The following is a 21,213-nucleotide window of genomic DNA, read 5'->3' as shown; positions in this document are numbered from 1 at the left end:
TTTCACAGTTGAAAACATGCACACTCTATTACTTAAATTGAAGTCAACAACCTTATAAGTTAGAAAAACAGGTTTTAAAAACAAACAAGAATTTAAACAACTTATCGATTATTAATGATGAAATCAAATTAGCAATTGACATCAGCATTTACTAAACTTTACAATTGGCTTTGAAATAGTTGTTAAATGGTAGCAGCCAATATGGTAACGACAGTAGCACAAGCAGTGTGTCACGTCCATTGATGATAGATGTTCAGAACCACGAGAAGTTATACAGATACAATTTAGTCCCACGACAGGGGGGATAAATCGACGGGCTGGATGAGCAGTGTGAACTATCCACCCACAGGTGTGCTTGTGGATGGGGCAGGTCCCAAACAACGTGAACTACAACAGGCTAAAAACTAACCTGAGAAAAGCAGTAGCAGTGCGCTGCCTTACAAACGGCGTCACATAGTTCATTATATTACTATCTAAGAACCAAACATAAATAAAAACCAAACACCTACCGTATCAACGAATGTCGTGATAAGCAATAAAGCCCTTAACAACTGGGTAACACTGATTACAGAAGTTAGAAAACCAATAATTTAATTGGCAAAGTTACTTCTACTAACTATTCAGCAGGAACAGTCATTACACACTATTTTGATATGGAAGAAAACTCAAATTCTCTGGGACCGATGACCGTAGCAGTTTGGTCCCTTTAATCCCACAAACCAACCAACCAATCAAATTCTCTGACTTTTAACATGTTTTGCAGTAAGACACTAGCCATGAGTAATGTGGTGTCACCGCCAGACACCACACTTGCTAGGTGGTAGCTTAAATCGGCCGCGGTCCATTTAGTACATGTCGGACCCGCGTGTCGCCACTGTGTAATCGCAGACCTAGCGCCACCACCAAGGCAGGTCTCGTGATACGAGAGAGCACTCGCCCCAGTTGTACGAGAACCTAGCTACCGACCAGATGTACGAAGCCTTTCTCTCTCATTAGCCGAGAGACAGAATAGCCATCAGCTAAGTTAATGGCTACGAACTAGCAAGGCGCCATTAGCCATACAGTGATTGTACTTAAAGTCTCCTGTGTATCGTCAAGAGAGATGTATTCCAAGGACTAATAAAAAGATAAGTAATAAGCATCTACATACTTTCCTTCTTATTCATTTATAAGTTCTCATGTTCCAGACTTCACGCCCGTCTGCGTTAGCCTTGCGTGCCCTATCGGCTACAGCGTTAGTCTAGCTTGCCTTTTCAGCCATCTCAACTTCACGGTGTCGGCCCAGCTACCGACACAACAAGTAACGTAGCAGGCATCTCTTACTAATGTAAATTCCAACGGTTTCAACGATTTTCTCCTGCCGCGAGATGACTGGGTGTTTATGATATCATCATTTCCTCCTCATTCATGTAAGTGGCAGATTGAACTGAGAAATGGTTGGGAATTTGTACGGGCGCTGATAACCGAGCAGTTGAGCGTCCCACAAACCAAATCCACCACCACCACCACCATCATCATCCACTGTTTCAAATAGCTTAGCAACCGAATCTCAGATGTCAAACTTGCTTTAGCAACCCGCTGTAACAACTGCAGTGGAAGAGAACGTTCCAATTTAGCAGACTTAACCATAGAAAATCTCAGGACGGGTCAACTAACAACCGCACCGAATGCCTTAAAATACTTAACTAAAGCGATTACAGTGAAAGTCACTCTGCGTTAGATTTCACTGTATTGGAAAGTATGAACAGCTTAGTCTTCAACATGGTTCACGGTAAGCCGCTAGAAATGTGATCGATTTAAAGAGGTAGTTCTGATTAATATAACTCCACTAGCCCTGTAAAATAGACCACGAAGTTTCCACAAGTTTCACAAATAGTTGTGACTAGCGCCTGTAATGAAACAGTTGGTTTAAAGGTAAACTTCAAATCTGTAGGAGCGAAACCCCATAAACAGCAAACAGTAGAACTTACGGGTAGAAGAAACTAGTCGCAGAACTACGAATTTAACAAACAAGGCGCAGAAATGGTGTTCTGTTGTCCTCGTCATGATTTCATCCTTATCACCGGCACTTAAATCGCCCAATGTGACGTTGGCTGAAATAACACTCGCACTCTGCGGCCGAACTTCCCCGGATGGGGCCTCCCGGCCAACAACGCCATACGATCATTTCATTTTTTTTCCATGTTAATCTTGGCCGTCCACACTTTCTCCTTCCCGACGCGACTACTCCTGAATTGCTTTTGGCGATCGTCCTTGCTCCATTCGTAGTGCATGGCCATACTATTGAAGAGCTCTATTGTCAATGCTTTGCACGACTTGTTGTTACCTGTCCATCATCAAACTAATTTAGTCATTCCTTCTCCTCTCTGTTCTGAATATCCTGGCCGCCATCCATATTCCATCCATCTCTACTGCATGTACTGTGCAGCTCTGCCACTTCCCCAAGATCCATTCTTCTGAAATGTGCATTAGTATACTTTCGACTTTTGTTTGCAGAATCCTCTTCTTTATTTCTTTTCATATTTCCCGGATCCTGCTGGATCGTTCATCCCACACCTGCTTCACTGCTTTCCGAGGAATGGACAATCGATACTAAATCTACAGAAATCACTTCCATCTACCCACAGTACTATATATCCTATTTTACTCATATTTATTCTAAGCCTGCCTCGTTCAAATGCTTCCATTAACTTCTCTATCATTCACATCCTCTCTACGTTTTTCTGTTAACGATCATCGGTAACTAATATTGAGCAGATAGTACCATGCTGAAAGGAATTCCCACCGTTCCAATATATAGTGTTTACATGTATTTTTAACAGGGTCGGCGACATGCAGAAAATGGTTCAAATGTCTCTGAGCACTATGGGACTTAACATCTGTGGTCATCAGTCCCCTAGAACTCAGAACTACTTAAACGTAACTAACCTAAGGACATCACACACATCCATGCTCGAGGCAGGATTCGAACCTGCGACCGTAACGGTCACGCGGTTCCAGATTGAAGCGCCTAGAACCGCACGGCCACTCCGGCCGGCTCGGCGACATACAGCAGCCTTGTCTAAGTCCTTGAAACGCTTGGAATGTCCCACTCTACTTAATCCCTACTTTAACTGCTGTGTGGGATTGATGATATATTCTCCAAATTAGGGCTATTTGTTGTGCGTGTATACCCATATACTCTATTCCTCCTTGTAGTGCTTTTATGGGTACATAATCGTACGTTTCCTCTAAATCCACAAATATTAACTATTCTCCTGAACTCGAATACGCCACTGGCCGGGGTGGCCGAGCGGTTCTAAGCGCTACAGTCTGGAACCGCGCGACCGCTACGGTGGCAGGTTCGAATTCTGCCTCGGGCACGGATGTGTGTGATTTCGTTAGGTTAGTTAGGTTTAAGTAGTTCTAAGTTCTAGGGGACTGATGACCACAGATGTTAAATCCCATAGTGCTCAGAGCCATTTGAACCATTTTTTTTTTCGAATACACCTTCTCGCTTATTCGTCTAAGATCTCTTTGTCCAACCTGCTTTTCAGTACAGCTCTTAAAAATTTGTTGGTAGATACCATAAAACTAATTTTCCTTTACGTATTTAGATGCTACATGTTCCCTTTCTTACAGATAGCAAGTATACACACACCATAAAAGCTTTGCGTCACCTCGACTCCGAGAGTTCCGGAACCTGTACAGAAAATTGGAATAGAGATAAATATAAACACCATTTCCGTCCTTTTTATTGCTCATGAAAATCACACATTGCATGTTGTATCACCATACAGTGGTACCTTCAGATGTGGTGGTCGAGAGTGCAAAAACACCAGTACCTGTAGTACCCAGTAGCACGTCCTCCTGCATTAATGCATGCCTGTATTCGTCGTGGCATACTATCCACAAGTTCATCAAGGCACTGTTGGTCAAGATTGTCCCACTCCTCAACGGCGATTCGGCCTACATCCCGTAAAGTGGTTGGTAGGTCTCGTGGTCCATAAACAGCCCTTTTCAATCTAGTCCAGGTATGTTCGACAGAGTTCATGTCTGGACAAGGCGCTGGCCACTCTAGTATAGCGATGTCGTTATCCTGAAGGAAGTCATTCACAAGACGTGCACGATGGGGCGCGAATTGTCGTCCATGGAGACGAATGTCTCGCCAATAAGCTGCCCATGTGGTTCCACTCTCGGTTGGAGGATGGCATTCACGTATTGTGCAGCCGTTACGGTGCCTTCCATGACCACCAGCGGTGTACGTCATCCCCACATAATGCCACCCCAAAACAGCGGGGAACCTCCACCTCTCTGAACTCACTGGACAGTGTGTCTATGGCGTTCAGCCTGACCGGGTTGCCTCCAAACACATCTCTGACGATTGTGTGGCTGAAGACATATGCGACACTCATTGGTGAAAAGAACGTGGTGACAATCCTAAGCGGGCCATTCGGCATATTGTTGGGCCCATCTGTATCACGCTGCGTGATGTCGTGTTTGCAAGGATGGACCTCGCCATGGACGTCGGGAGTGAAGTTGGGCATCATGCAGCCAATTGCGCACAGTTTCAGTCGTAACACGACGTCCCGTGGCTGCACGAAAAGCGTTATACAACACGGTGGCATTGCTGTCAGGGTTCCTCGGAGCCATAATTCGTAGGCAGCTATCATTAACATCAGTAGTAGCCATTGGGCGGCCTGAGGGAGACATGCCTTCGACAGTTCCTGTCTCTCTGTATCTCCTCCATGTCAGAACAACATCGCTTTGGTTCACTCCGAGATGTCTGGACACTTCCCTTGTTGAGAGCCCTTCCTGGCACAAAGTAACGATGCGTACCGATAGAACTGCGGTATTGACCAGACAACACGAGCTGTGTACCTTCCTCCTAGTGGAATGACTGGAACTGATCAGCTGTCGGACCCCCTGTGTCTAACAGGCGCTGCTCATGCATGGTTATTTCTCTTTGTCTTTGTTGCCTTTCGGCTGATTTAGTGACATCTCTGAACAGTCAAAGGGACTGTGGCTGTGATACAATATCCACAGTCAACGTCTATCTTCCAGAGTTCTGGGAACCGGGCGATGCAAAAGTTTTTTGGATGTGTGTATATGATACATACCACTGTCTCTCACTCCACAATCTGATTGAACAATTTACATATAAGTCTCACCAGTAGAGAGGGCCCATATTTCCACAATTCAATCGCAGCTCCTCGTGGTCCTCAAGCCTTTCCATTTGTTGCCTTTTTCGACACTTATTTTACTTCCCCCTCTAGTAAAGGTGCCGTATTCCTGATGTACTGTTTCTGTTGTAGACCTCTAACAAGTATTCTCTTCTTCCAGAGGTTCTTCAAAGTTATTTTTACACTGCCCAATAGGTATAGGTTGTGTTGTGTGTGCAGGGTATCTAGCCATTTCCGTCTTCCCTATCTTTCTCTGTCGATATCCTACATCCAAGCAAATGCTCTATTTCCCCACATACTCTTTCCCATTCCTCTTCTTTACACTTCCTTGTCAATTTCTTAGCCCTCCTTTCGCATACCTTATACCTATTCCAGTCCTCTTCATTCCCAGGGTTTAACAATGTGTGATATAGTTTCTTCCTTTCTTCCACCACCTCCAACTACACTTTCTCCATTTGCCTTCCTAAAGCGTCCCCCGCTGCTTCCTTAATTGATTGTTACAGGAAACTGTACGACTGATTAGTACTTCAGTCCTAGGAAGGAAGGAAAATTAGGTTTAACGCTCCATCGAAGTAGTTGTCATTTGAAATGGAGAACAAGCAAGGTGGCTAGTGTGGGAAAGGAAATTAGCCGTGCCCTTTCAAAGGAACCATCCCGGCATTTGCCTGGAGCGATTTAGGAAAATCACGGAAAAATGAGAGCCAGTTTGCTGTGCACTGCACCACGAGTCGAGTGTGGTATATGATGCGCCACCTCACTCGGTACTTTAGTCCTTCTCCACAGCATCTCCAATCTTAGATTTAATCTCTGCTGATATAAATTATGCACACTTGCTTCTCCTAGCATATGTATCCTACAATTTTAATTCTCTTTAGTTCTAGTTCCAGCATCCTCCCCATTCTTTTCCTGTTTTATGTTGTTCTTAAACGAAAAAGTAGTTTTTAAAGTCACTATAAAATGATCGGAGCCACGTTCTGTTCCTTTTTTTACCTTTACATCTTGCACCTTAATTACCCGATACCTCCGCTTTATTACATTGTCTATGATTGAATTTAGGTTTCTTGAAGGTAGGATGAAAGGATAATTAGTGTAACAATAAAAAATCATGGAATAAAACTGGAATTATTTGAGATGTATTTCTCTAACGAAAATGCACCTCATGAGAAAAACAGGGATTTCTTCAATGATTTACAAGTATTCGTCTAAGAATGTTTAATGGAAGTGAGTTGTTAATAATGAAGGACTTATGTGGACGTACTGGAAAACGATTAAATAATGATATAGGAAGACCATGGCGAGAAAATGAGGAAAACGGTAACGGCATTAGGCTGATTAGCTTCTGTAAGTTTCAGAAGTGTACTGTTACGTATTTCTTTGTGCTGGAATATATCATTCGTAAGTACATCTGAGCTTCCGTCAAGGAACGGTTTACAAGGGAAGGAGTTATGCTCACCCTTCTTCTACACGTAAAATACGATATGAGGTGAAATACAAAATTTCCTCTAATTTTGACGGTATCTTCTCTAGGCGCTTACCAAGAATACCCATCTCCTAGTTTTCAAAATCTTTATCCGTTATCGGGAAACATCCCAGAAAACCTTTTAATTTTTTTTTACCAAAACCCAGTTGCTGATTCAAAAAAGACTGTGCGCAGCAAATGACTAATTGTTACTATTTAGTACAAAGATCCCTATCTGGAACAACCTTTAAAATTTTAGTCATATATTTATCCGTTTCCAAAATGCAGAGATCCAAAATTACACACGAAACCCGGTGTGATGTTAAAACGTAGTTTATAAATTGACCTAGCACGGAGAAATATGCTGTAAAGCACATGAAAAGTTTATCTGCACGTTAAACCCGGTCTGAGAGACTAGTTTCGTATTATTTCAGTTTCACGTAAGTAAACCACCTAAATTTTAGTGACTGACACATTTCTTTTCATATGAGTTACATCCCCTGCTGCAGGACGTAAAAGAAGGGAACCAGCGGAAAAATGCTCCTATAGGAGCACTAAAAAGCGTGTTTCTGTTCGTTTAAAAACTCTGAAAAGTGCGGTACCAGCTGCGTCATTCTATCTTCCTCAGCACCTTCAAAAAATTCAGCAAAAATTTTGGCTTGCAGATATAGCTGCGCTTTTTATGATAAGAGAGAAGAAGACAGCGGCAAAGAGACGGTAAAGTAATAAACCCTGGAAGATAGTAGACAGTGGTTGTGTTACAGAAAGAGCGAAGGAGAGAGAGTCACTGTAAGAAGGAAAGACGGACACAGTGGCGGTGGAACATAGCTGACTGTGAGAGAACAATGCTACGGAAAGAGTGAAGAAGACAGTGCCAGGGGAGGAAGAATAAAGAAAAAGTGGAAGTGGGTGAGATCCAGTGATAATGAAAGATAGGGTATATGACAACGATAAAGAGAAAGTGGCAAACGGTGACAATGAGAGGAGACTGTGGTAGCAGGCAGGACGCAGGGGACTGTGGTCGTGGCACAGGAGACCATGACAGAGAGGGACAAAGAGATAATGCCAGTAGGTTGGAGTGTGTAAGTGAGCGTGAAAGGCAGCTGAGAGTGAACGGGTATGAGCGACTTAGTGTAATAGGCTAGTGGGTGCGAGTTACAGTAAGGGAGTTTGAGGTGAGTTGCATGTTAACAAAAGCGCGAATACGTTCGCCTCCCAAAAGTTTTGCGAAAATTTTTAAGGTACTGAGGAAGGTAGAACGAGGCATCTGTTAGCCCCTTTTCAGTCAGTCTATTAAATGATCAGGAACATATTCCCATTTTTTGTGGTCCGATAGAAGAATTTTCCCGCTGGTTTGTATATTACCCGTCTTACCCTATAACTCACCTTACAATTTGCTTTCCTTTCCCTCCTAATGTCAAATTCGTGTCATTATCTATAATGCAACAATTAATTTGTGGTTGTTCCAGCATTTCCTGCTTTTCGTCTACGACGCTACATGCCTGAATTATTTGCGTAATGGAAAAAATATTTTTTATGTAGGCACTGGAAAACTGTCTTTGCTGTTTTTTCATGTAGATGTTTCAAAGTACAACTACGAATTCTTTCGGTATAGCATGACTACAGAACGGCTTCTGATTTTAATTACTGAAAATACTGTCTCGATGGTAAGCATTCCTATAGTTAAAATATAAATTAGGTATGGTGGGGAACAGAAACATGAGTTTGCAGTTGGTTTTGAAAAAAAAAACTGCTAGGAATCTGTCTTTGTTACTATTGGTATAAGTCAGAATGGTAATTCACTGACACACTCATCCTCGGATAGGATCTGAGATAATTATTGCTGAAAGCGACTGGGGTAGCATGTTTTGTCCTTCGTAAGACGAAATTAAACTGAGATTCCTTCATGCATGCTTCAGCGTGAAGTGTTTGAAAAGACACCCCTCCCCCCCCCCCCCCTTACACACACACACACACACACACACACACACACACACACACACACACACACACACACACACCAACTCACGAATTCCCGCTCTCCTTGGAACGCTTTCATTGAGACGAGGTTTCTAACTTACAGACTTCACCTAAAGAGCTGTTAAGTGCTGGAACGATAAGAGACTCGTGGCTGCTGACAGCTTTCTCATCTTTGATCGATAATGCAATCGTCACATTTCCTTTATTGCGGGTAGTCCACTTTAGCTCCTTCAATTCTTGCAACAAATTATATGCTTGAAGAAAATTAGATAAATTTACTCCTATGAAGTCTTAATTCAGTTACCTATTTTTGATTTGCTAATAGAACAGATTACTCCTGTATACAAGAAGGGAAAAATAAATTACAGACCAATATGCCTGACTTTATGTAGAATTCTTAAACAGATTCTGAGTTCGAATATAATAAATTTCCCTGAGACAGAAGGTTTCTGTCCACAGTTCAGCAATGATACAGAAATTATTGCTCGTGAGATACTCAGCTTTCCCTTTTTTCATAGGAAACATAGATGGACAACAGACTCCATTGAGACGAGGTTTCTAACATACAGACTTCAACTAAAGAGCTGGAACGATAAGAGACTCGTGCTGACAGCTTTCACCACTTTGGTTGATAATGCAATCGTCACATTTCGTTTATTGCCGATGGTCCACTTAAGCTCCTTTAATTCTTGCAACAAATTATATATTTCCGGAAAGTGTTTGACGAGATGTCCTCCTGCAGACTGTTAACGAAGGAACAAGAATACGAAATGCGTTCCACAGCATGTGAGTAGCTCGAAGACTTCTTAAGGAACGGAAACCAGTAGGTTGTCTTCGATGGCGAGTGTTCATCAGACACCTGGATACCCCCGGGGAGACCGCTGTTATTATCTATATACGTAAACGATCTAACGGATAGGGTGATCAGCAATCTGCGGCGGTGTTCTGACGACCATGTGGGGTATGTGTATGGGAACGTATCAATAGTCAACCGACTGTAGGATACGAGATGACTTCGAAAAATTTCCAGCCAATGTGATGAATAGCAGCTTGCACTAAATGTAGAAAAGTGCAAGTTAATGCAGATGAATAGGAAAAACAGTCCTGTAATGTTCGAATACAGCATTAATAGTGAGCTCCTCGACAGTGTCACGTCGATTAAATATTGAGACGTAACATTGCAACAAGCACGTAAGGAAGGCAGTAGAAGAGTCGACTGTTCGATTTCGGTTTTTGTGGGAGAATTTTGTGGAAGAGTAGGCCATGTAGAAAGAGACAGCATGTACGAAACTAGTACGACCCATTATTGAATACGGCTCGAATGTTTGGGATCCCCACCAGATTGGCTTAATGAAACAATCGAGGCAATTCAGAGGCGGGCTGCTATAATTTTTACTCCGATGTTCGATCAACACTCGAGTACCACCGATGTGCTTCGGAAGCTCAAATTGGAATCCCTGGAAGGAAGACAACGTTCATTTCGCGAAACCCTGTTCAGAAATTTAGAGAACCGTCGTTTTAAGCTGATTGCAGAACGACTCTACCCTACTGCGGGCAACGTTCATTTCGCATAAGGACCATAAAAATAAAATAAGAAAAATTGTCCCTCCTATTGAAGCATGCAGACAGTAGTTTTTCCCTCGCTTTGTTTGTGTGTGGAACAGGAAAGGCAACGATTAGTAGTGGGACCAGGTACCCTCATCTATGCATATTTCGGTGGCTTGCGGGGTGTGTACGGAGATGTAGACGTAACACACTGACACGGTGTTCCTTGTAGTTACTGTACCAATATATCCCAAAAAAGTATCAAATACAGATGCGCTAAAAGTTTTATAAGTTTCTTTACAATGGACGTTTCAGGCGAACGCTTTTGACACCACTGCAAAAATCTGTGATATATCTATATCGTCAGTGTTGGCGAAAACTTGATATCTGATAAAGGCCCCCAACGACCGATGCTTTGCTTTTGGGTTTATAAAAATAATATGCGACTGAATCAGAAAAAAAACCTGATCCCAGTAGTTGGAAAGAATTCGCAGTCATACCCCACTTCCTCAAGTGTAACGGAAATTATCTACATAAATTTCGTCCAGCACGTGATATCAATTCGTTGTTAAATATTAAAACACGTTGTCAGCAAAAAATTCTGAGGTTCAAGTAACTTACGAGAATGCAGCAGGGTGACGTCGTCAACAACCGCCGATATTTCGACATGTGCTCATCCTCACTTTTTCAAGGCAATACTGCAGAAGGTAAGCGCTGTGCAAGCGCATTTAAAGCCCTCGGAAAAGTGCAATGTTACCGTTGTTTTGGACAAGCAGGATCACATTAGAAAGATGCAGTGTTTACATTTTCATTCAGCATATCGCAGGATCGGTGCTGTCCCCATAAGAAGTGTTGAGAGGAAGTCTAACAGCCTCCTGAAAGAGAGGTCCTTACTGTAGGGGACTACCAAGAGTCTCATTTCTTATTGGGATATTCTCCAAATGTTATATGGTTCCGTAAGATTACAAGGAAGCGGTTCCTCTTCGTCCGACTGTAGTGTGGGTGTTCTGAAATATCCTGTACCACAACAGCTTGCAGCTCTGTTGAGCCCTACAGTAGGTGTTTGTGAGCACCACATCAAGAACTCGGTGGATTTCTTAAGTCGATTAGAAGGAATGCGTTTGAATGACCGTGATATACTAGTGTTTTGATGTGCGCTCTCTCTCTCTCTCTCTCTCTCTCTCTCTCTCTCTCTCTCTCTCTCTCTCTCTTTCTTCACTCAAGTTCTTCTGAGTCGTTAGGGTTGATTGAGGTTAGGTTTCGTGATGATTTAACGGACGTATTTAGACGTGTGTTGACTTCAACTTACTTTTTATTTAATGAAAATTTGAGTTACGATGGGAAGCCCATTGTCACCTATTATTTCCAATTTGTTTACAGAAGATTTAGAGGTACGCCCATAAGAGCCAGCGGCTTTGAAATGCCTCTGAGCACTATGGGACTTAGCATCTGAGGTCATCAGCTCCCTAGCCCTTAAAAGTACTTCAACCTAACTAACCGAAGGACATCACACACATCCATACCCGAGGCAGGATTCGAACATGCGACCGTAGCGGTCGCGCAGTTCCAAACTGAAGCGCCTAGAACTGCTCGGCCACTCCGGCCGTCTCAGCGGCTTTGAAACCTGCCTATTTTTCCAGATATGTAGACGATCCTTTCTTGATGTGTTGGTCAGGAAGCAAGTGGGTGTTATTGTGGGACGTGCTGTTTGTAGAAAGCCTAATCACACATTCACCAGACTGATAGTTGTCACCATCTGGCTCTAGGTGAAACGATACTTCGTAACTTGGTTCACAGGGCCCATGTCATCTCGGACCCTGAATTCACCCGTGTATTCGTTTCACGACGGAGGTGGAAAAGGATGGCTGTCTTCTCTTCCTTGATATATTTGATGTGATGTTGGGACACGCTGTTTGTAGGAAGCCTATTCACACTGATTTGTGCCTGTAGGCTGACAGTTGTCACCGTCTGGCTCAGCGTGAAGGGATTGTTGGTAACTGGTTAACAGGGCCTATGTCATCTCTCACCGTGAGTTTGTCTGCTGAGTTAGTCCATCTCAAAGTAATGTTTTATCGGAATGCGCGCGCGCACACACACACACACACACACACACACACACACACACACACACACACACACACACACACACACACACACACACGCACTACTGTGACTTCCGGAACACAGATATATATTTAACTTCATATTAGCTATGAGAGATGATTTTTGATTACTTTTATTGAGCTATCTCTTTACTTGTATAAAACAATTCATTTGTTGTTCTTCTCTGCAGTATGTAGATGAACCCATGTTTCTGATTTGGTTTTTTCTTTGCTATTATTCATGTAATACATGGCGTGTACTACTCTGTATCATGTCTACCGTGTGATTCGTTGCACTCGTGCTTCTTACAACGGCTTGCGTCTTTGCTTCTCTTGTACGAGTTAACAAGATGACACTGGGGTTACGGGAATAAACTGGCAAGGATCGTATCGGTCTTTGGGGCCTTCTTGAGAAATTCGAAGTGTATTGACAAAACAACACACCCTTTCCAGAAGTTTTTAAACTGAATAGACTGTCAGAGGTGAACATACTGTATACATCTGGTGCTTGACTCGCAGTACACCGCAGCCAGTGGCGGGAGAGTTCATGCTACCGGAAGTTGCGGATTAGCATGGCTTGTGGCGAGCATCGGGTTCTCGGCTGGCCGGGTCTACAGGTACACAGTACCTGATGGTAGATGGCGTTTGACTTGACTGGAGGTGAATGGTCTGCTTTCTCTTTCGTCTTCAGACACTGTTCAGGAGGAGAGTGGGGCAGGCCATCGCGCCCTCTGGTGATGGCGTCATGAACTAGGTAATTTGGCCTATGGATCTCAAGGTGAACACACAGAATTTGAATTTCCCGCCATTTTTCACAGGCTGCCGCCTTGGATTACATCACAAGAGGGATGGGATGGTACAGGGAATTCCTTGAGGTGGCAGTACGTGCCGGCTAAGGAAAACCCAAGATATCATCAGGGGTTGGCGTAATTGATTGATCAATTAATTAATTTACATAATTTATTAGATATCAAAATTTACCCAAAACTCTCTTTATCCCACTGCATGACATATTTTTGCAATGGTGTAGAAATCAAACACTGGCAGTTCTTATGAAACGTCCTTTGTTAAGGAACATTTGAAAACTTTCAGAACTTCTGTATTTGATATTTTTTTGGGATGGAGTGGTACAATAACTGCAAGGAACGTGGTGACTGTATGTTACGTCTACATCTACGTACGTACCCCACAAGCCACCGAAAGGTGCATGGCGGAGCGTGCCTGGTGCCACTACTTATCGTTTCCTTTCCTGTTCCAAATGCAAATCGAACGAGGGAAAAGCTATTGTCTACACGCCTCTCCATAAGAGCCATAAGTATTCTTATTTTATCTTCGTAGTTCTTACGCGATATGCACATAGACTCCAGCAGCGTCGTTCTGCAGCCAACTTCAAATGCCGGTTCTATAAATTTTCTCGAGAGAGTTTCGCGAAATGAACGTAGTCAACATTTTAGGGCTTCCAATTTGGGTTTTCGAAGCATCTCGGTAATACTATCGTTTTGATCGAACATTCCATTAACAATTCTAGCAGCCCGCCTCTTAACTGCTTCAATACGTTTCATTAATCGAATCAGGCGGGGATCCAAACATTCGAGCAGCACTGGACAATGGGTCGTACTAGTTCCGTACACTCGGTCTCTTTGTATATGAGTTTCTCTTCCCCAAAATTCTCCCAATAAACCGAAGTAAACCACTCGCCTCTCCTACTGCCGTCCTTACGAGCTCGTTGCGTTTTGTATCGCTTTGCAATGTTACGCCTAAATATTTAACTGACGTGACCGTGTCAAGCAGCTCACTATTATTGCTGTATTCGAACATTTCGGGATTGTTTTTTCTACTCGTCTGCATTGACTCACACTTTTCTACATTTAGAGCAAGCTGCCATTCATCATATCAACTAGATATTTTGTCCAAGTCATCTCGTAGCCTCCTGCAGTCGGTAAACGATTGACTCCTTCCCGTACCCCACATGGTCATCATCAAACCGCCACAGTTTGCTTAACACCCTATCCGTTGGTTCGTTTATGTATATAGAGAATAAAAGTGGTCTTGTCACCCTTGTCTCAGGATCTCCGGGAGTACCCATGTGTCTGTTACTTAAGACGCTTTCAAGTCACATGTTGGGAGCCCATTTCGTAAGTTTATACCTTCAACAGTTTGCTGGAGGACACTTCGTCAAACGGTTTCCGGGAGTACAGGAATAGTAATTGATTTACACAGCTGACGAAAAAAAGGTGCAGTTTAAGTATCCGATGTCTGTAGGAAGTCACTCTGCTGAAATATGTTCTGCTCTTCTTCAAGCCTTGCAACGACAACTCGTCAGTTGCAACTTACGATTAGGCGTTTGGATGACTGGGCGCTGAAGAGTGGATTTAAGTTTTCCACCGAGAAGTCTGTATGTGTTCTTTTTAACCGTTCTCGTTCGATTTTAACCTTTCCTGAGTTGCGCTTGAGGGACACTATTCTTTCTTTTAAAGACACGGTGAGATTTCTGGGGCTCATTTTTGACTCGAGGCTCACGTGGTTACCTCATCTTAAAGACCTGAAACGGCGGTCGCTTCAGGCTTTAAGCATTTTAAAATGTCTTAGCCACAGTACATGGGGAGCTGACAGGACTTGTCTGCTCCAGTTTTACAGGGCGTTTGTGCGATCTCGGCTCGATTATGGGTGCACGGTGTATGGGTCTGCGAGGCCTTCGTACTTAAAGATTTTGGACGTTGTCCACCATGAAGGGCTGCGGTTGGCCACTGGGGCATTCCGAACTAGCCCCATACCAAGCCTCTGTGCAGAGGCTGGTGAACCGCCACTTCATATGCGGCGACGGCTACTTACGGTACGCCAGGCGTATAAAACTTTGTCCACACCGTACACACCTGCATACCATACCGTTGCTCAGCCTCCTCTGGCACGGTTATTTCATAACCGGCAACGTGCGACGCAGCCCTATGGGATTCGCGCACAGGATTGCCTCGCTGCAATGTCTATGGCTGGTCTTCGTGTTTTACGTCGCGGTTGGAGCAGATCTCCACCTTGGCTCCTCCAGAGACCCAAACTTATTTTAGATTTGACTCGTTTTAAGAAGGATGGCACGCCAGATTTTACATTCCAGTCACTTTTTTTTAACATTTTAGGTGTGCATCACGGTTTCACTGTGGTTTACACTGATGGCTCCAAACAGGAGAATTTCCTTGGCTGTTCTGTGGTGTTCCCTGACCATGTTACCCGGATTCGCCTCCCTGCTGAATATACCGTTTTCGCAGCGGAGCTCCACGCGATCCTGACGGCACTGGAGCAGATGCATCGTGTTCGGGGCGATCGATTTCTTCTCTGCTCCGATTCTCTTAGTGCCTTACAATCGCTGCAGAACCTGTACCCGACTGAAGAGATGGTCCAGCTGATACATAGCCAACTGTACTTGCTCCAACAGCGGGGTAAAGAGGTATCCTTCTGCTGGGTGCCTGGTCATGTCGGCATATGGGGCAATGAACAGGCTGATCGGGCTGCCAAGGAGGCCTGCAGAGAGCATGATGTGGTCCAGTGTCCTATCCCCTTGCAGTCAGTCATCGCTGCACTCCACAGGAAGTGCATGGAGTTGTGGGAGGACGAATGGCTGGCGGTGTCGGCCAATAAACTGCGGTCGGTAAAGTCAACCACTCGGCCGTGGCGTTCCTCCTGCCGGTTGCTCAGGCGGGAAGAGGTGGCCCTCACACGTCTGCGGATTGGGCACTGTCCTGTGACGCATAGCTATTTATTACGGCGGGAGGATCCTCCGTTTTGTGACGCTTGTGGTGTGCACATCTCTGTCCGGCACATTTTAACAGACTGCCTTTTATACCGTGATGCAAGGGCGGAAGCACAAGTTGATGGGGATCTGCCTTGTGTTTTAGCTGAAGATGAGACGTGTGTGTCTAGGGTTTTTAAGTTCTGTGATGTGTCTGGACTCTGGCCTAAACTTTTAGGCTGGAGGTTTTAGTGTGTTGCAGAGTGGCTGACTCCTCCCCTTTTTTTCCTTGCGGTCAGCCAGCCACTTCCATCTGCTACATTGTTTTAGCTCCTTATCCCATTTTCTTCCTGTGTTGTCCATGTTTTACTGCTGACGCCCTGCTTCATCCCACGCTTCGGTGTGGGTGAGCACATTTTTTCAATGATTGTTCCCCGTGTTTTATGTTCCATTTTATGTCAATGTTCTGAGGGTTTTTTTTTTCTTGACACCCGTCTCACTATGATACTGCACGGGCGCTGAAGATCTTGCTGTCGTGCGCCCCCAAAACCCCTCTACTACTACTACTACTACTCTGCTGAAATATTTATTATGAACTAAAAAGAGTTGGAAGAAATGAAACATTAAAAGTAGTTAATTGGTTTTGCTGTTCGGGCAGCAAAAAAAGTTATTATATGTAATGTCTGAGGGAATCTCTTCTGAGAAAAGTTATCAGATGAACATAAAAGGATGCTAAACAAGTGCAATGGAGTGTAGTCGAATGAAATTAGACGATTCTGGGAGAAGTATATTATGAAATGAACATTAAAAATAGTATATGACTTTCGAGTTTTGGGCAGGAAAATAAGTGATGATGGGCGAGGTGGAGAGAATATATAATCCATATTAATAATAGCAAGACAAGCCTTTTTGAAAGAAGTTTTAGGATGATTGTTCTGAAGATATTTGTATGGAGTGTAGATTTGTATGTAAAGAAACATCGACGATAAGCAATTCAGAAGGAACCAGGAGCAGGTTTCTCAAATGTACTTTCCCGGATGAATGCTGAACATAAGATGGGTAGGTCGAATAACTCGCGAGGAAATACTAATGTAACTGGAGAAATAACAAATTCACGTCACAATTTGATTTACAGAAGGGATAGGATGTAGGAGAGCCCTGCTGCCTCAAGATATTCTCAATTTGGTAATTAAAAGAAAGTTAGGTGACTAAAAACTGTCGACAGCGAGGTATGCTTGAATACAGTAAGCACGTTCAACTGAATGGAGAAAGTGGTAGTTACTGAGCGACGAGAAAGCTTGCAGAGCTGACTTGCTTGGGAAGCTGCATCAAACCAGACGTAGAGCTGACGACCATAACAAGTACGGAGCTTCGTCGTTAATATTTCACTTTCATTCTTTAGTTCTGTTGCGATATTCTGCTATGAACTGATGGGGCTAAGATTTTCGTAGGATTTATATGTTTTGATTTTAGTTCCTAAATTCACAGAACGTAGGACCAGAAATGAAAACTGATAATGCAAACCACAAATGGTAACGTTGCTAGAAAGAAATGGGCAAACTTCTTCATCTCTGGGAACTCGTTCACTGTTGTCTAACTTCTTAACAGATTAAAACTGTGCGCCGGACCGAGACAATCTAACCTAACTCGGGACCTTTGCCTTTCACTGCAGCACTTGACCGTGAAAGGCAAACATCTCGAGTCCCTGTCCGGCACTCAGTTCTAATCTGCCAAGAAGTCTCATATCAGGGCACACTCCACCGCAGAGTGAAAATTTCGTTCTAGTTCATTGTTGATCGTACCTTTTTGAAAACCATACATTTTTACTCGTTCGCAGTTGAATATTCATCTAATTGTGTTCTATACGGAATTAACGAACAAAATAAAAGAAAGTACGCACATAATACTTCTCCACAATAAATTCGTTGGTTTACTTCAATTTACTTAACATCACGTTAGTTGGGTGACGTGACGAGCCGGTTTTAACGTGTCTCGAAGGGTCAAATCTTCATCAGGAGTCTCAATTTTAAAATTTAGACAAAATTCACTTTTCCTCGGGGCTGACTAGGGATCAGAGACCATAAATTAAATCAGTGTATTGAGAACACTCGTGACGGGGTAACTGTCGTTGGACATTCCTAATGAATCTCTGAGAACAACACGCGCCTCATTGCTCATGAATTCGTAATTTGTAGCTCCAAATGCAGTTTTCGGGTGCGAAGAATAATGAGCATGCCATGAGAGCTTACTTTCATAAGAATACGTCCTCTATTCGTTTTCATTTACGTCTGCCGTAAATATTAGGTAATTAGGAAGTAATTATAAGTAATGGCGGCAGTCCTCGACTTCCTGCGTCGCTGCTACTTTCCTTGTGGAGTGAAAGCTTATGACACAAGGTAGAAACTCTCCATTACAACAGCACATTGTTTGAGCATTCGTCGCAGAGTTCTTGCTTTTTGTTGGAATGTTAATTATTATTTAAAACGTATGTCTTTAAATGAGTGACTGGTTGTTGATTCTTACCCACACCAGTTCCGTCCTGGAAAACAGTGAGAATTGAACTGTACAAAGTAAAATTGCAAGGGGTACATCTTACTCCAGGTAGGTCAGATGAACGAAATGTTTAATTCCTCGCTCTTCAAGTAGTACTAAGAAAGCACCCTCGTATATTACGTTTTAGTGATTACATAAGAATAATTAAAGAGAGAAAAAGGCCACAAACTTTTTGAACCACGCTTATTTCTTACAGTTACTGAGTTGTTCTTAGTGTTTGTGGAGATGTAGACTTAGCTTGAAAAAAAAAGTATTTAAAACTATAATACACGAGTATCGCCCGTATTACATTAGGTGGCGCTTTCGTTCCTAAATTTTGAAACAATATTAAGCTATATTAAAATTTGTCGAGAATTTAAGCAGTTCAGATCTCTCCTCATCGACTATGTTATTTATACTGTCGAATTAACTCTGTCATATATCGCTTCAGGTTCGCTTAATGTATGTATGGAATGTTGTCAGTGTCTGCTCAATGGTACTTCTGCGGACGACTGTTCAGTAACTGACAGGATCTTCTCCTCCAAATAAAACTGTTTACCTTCCGTACGTTCTTAGTGTTCATTCCTTTATTGACACTTTGTTTAGTTGGCAGACGATGACCTTCAGCTTCTTTTCGCCCAATGAAACGTAATCTTCGATGAGTAAACGAAATGACCGAACTAAATCAATAAGCAAAACAAAGTTCATCGCAAATTATGGGATGAATCTCCTCTGCAGAACTCATTTAGATACTGTAGTCGCTCGAGGTATTAATTATTAAAACTGGAGCCTTCATAAGTTATGTACATGCGTCCTACCAATCGGATACGTTGGTATATTTTTATGCTAATTTATTCTTTTCATAAAACAAAATACAACATTAAACAAAAATTGGTACACAACTTTAGTAACCTTTAATAGAGGATGCACAACCAATATTCAAATTCTCTCACTGTTCAGTCCATGTATGCTAAATGTGAGACAAGCTATGAGTCATTAAAATATTGTCTCTTAAGTAAATCACTCGTCATGTTCATATATGCGTAACGACTTTTATGTTCTAGATAGATTCGTGTTAATATTACAGGTGGCTCTAGTTCAAAACTGCCAGACTTCATTTCAACAGAATAAATACTCCATTTTCATCTTCACAATGGGCAACCCCTAAAAAAGTCTGACAATCCTGTCGAGATACACAATCCTCGATTGTCGTTCCAAACAAAGTGATAAACGCTATTTCAGGAATATTGGTTTATCAATAAATGAAAGCAAACTGACTTCTGCAGCAATCAATCAGTGCAGCGTAGGAAATTAAGCTACTTGTTAGCAATATGCTTCTCAGCTGACAAGTTTGTAAACGTGGTGAGGTTTCAACCAAATGCGAATGTTAGTAGAAGTTTCTCGAAAATTATTAATTGGTTCTCTGCAAGTGGACGGACATTGAATTTAGATAACACACAATATTCGCAATTCAGCACTGCGCAAGTCCTGAACACACCAATAGATCTGCAGCATGAGGATAATTCAATAAATGAAACATAATATTCTAAATTATTTGTCGCATATATTGAAATTAATCGTAAATTTAAGTCATGCAGTATAAATCTTAAACGGCAAAGATCCGCGATTTTTAAGTTAGTGATACAATCAGGTTTGAAGATATTAAGTCTTATGCCATCACATGTCGTGTCGACTCTACAATCTCTTGTGGACAGCTCTTGAAATAGTTTAATACCAGTAAATCCCGATTCCTTAAAGTAATGAATTCCCATGTACAAAAGAGCTTTTAAAGTCTGATTACTTTTCAAGTAAGTTAATGCGTTAACTACAGGGTGTTTCAAAAAGAATATACGTACTACAAAGTATTATTTTGTCCAAACTACCGATCGTTGAGCCTGGGCTCGGCTATTGGAGAAACGAATATTTAGTCTAGTTCATATTAATAGCCGCCAGATGTCAGTTGTCTTTTGTTTTGCTTGGTAACGGTCATATGTTTAAAATGGCTACCCCGCAGCAGAAATAATTTTGTGCTCTCGAGTTTGCCAAATGCAATTCCGTGATTGTAGTGGATAGATGTTTCAGGTACCAAATTGATCCTCCGAATGGGTGGAACATTCGCAGATGGTACGACAGTTTCTAGATACAGGATGTGTATGTAAAGGAGAGAGTCCTGGCTGCCCTCGTGTTCCTGAAGAAAATGTTGCACGAATTCAAACTGATCTCCAACGTAGTCTTTCAAAATCAACTTGTGCTAGTCGTCAGTTACAACTGCATATAGCAACGATTTGGCCTGTTTTGAGAATTCGGTTGGTTATGAAGCCGTACAAGCTTAAGCAGTTACCAGCTCTGCGTCCTGATTACAAACGCATTCTGTAACGAGATCCTTCATGCTATTGACAATGATAGCACTTTCGCACAACGCATCGTGTTCAGTGATGAAGCGACTTTCGATGTTAGTGGCCAGGTAAACAAACAATGTTCGAATTTGGCGCCTACAGAACCCATATGGAGCCATTGAACATTTACGAGATTCTCCCAAAGTCAATGCGTTTTGTGCGATATCCCAATCATCTGTTTACAGCCTATTCTTCTTTGCTGGAAACACACTTAACGGTCATCAGTACCTCGCTGTGCTACAAAACTGATTGTTTCCGAGGGTGCACGAAGAGAACTTCATTTTTCAACAAGACGGGCCACCCCGTCACTGGAGTC

The sequence above is a fragment of the Schistocerca serialis genome, chromosome 9, assembly GCF_023864345.2.
Source record: "Schistocerca serialis cubense isolate TAMUIC-IGC-003099 chromosome 9, iqSchSeri2.2, whole genome shotgun sequence".
Lineage (NCBI taxonomy): Eukaryota > Metazoa > Arthropoda > Insecta > Orthoptera > Acrididae > Schistocerca > Schistocerca serialis.
This window is presented reverse-complemented; position numbering follows the sequence as displayed.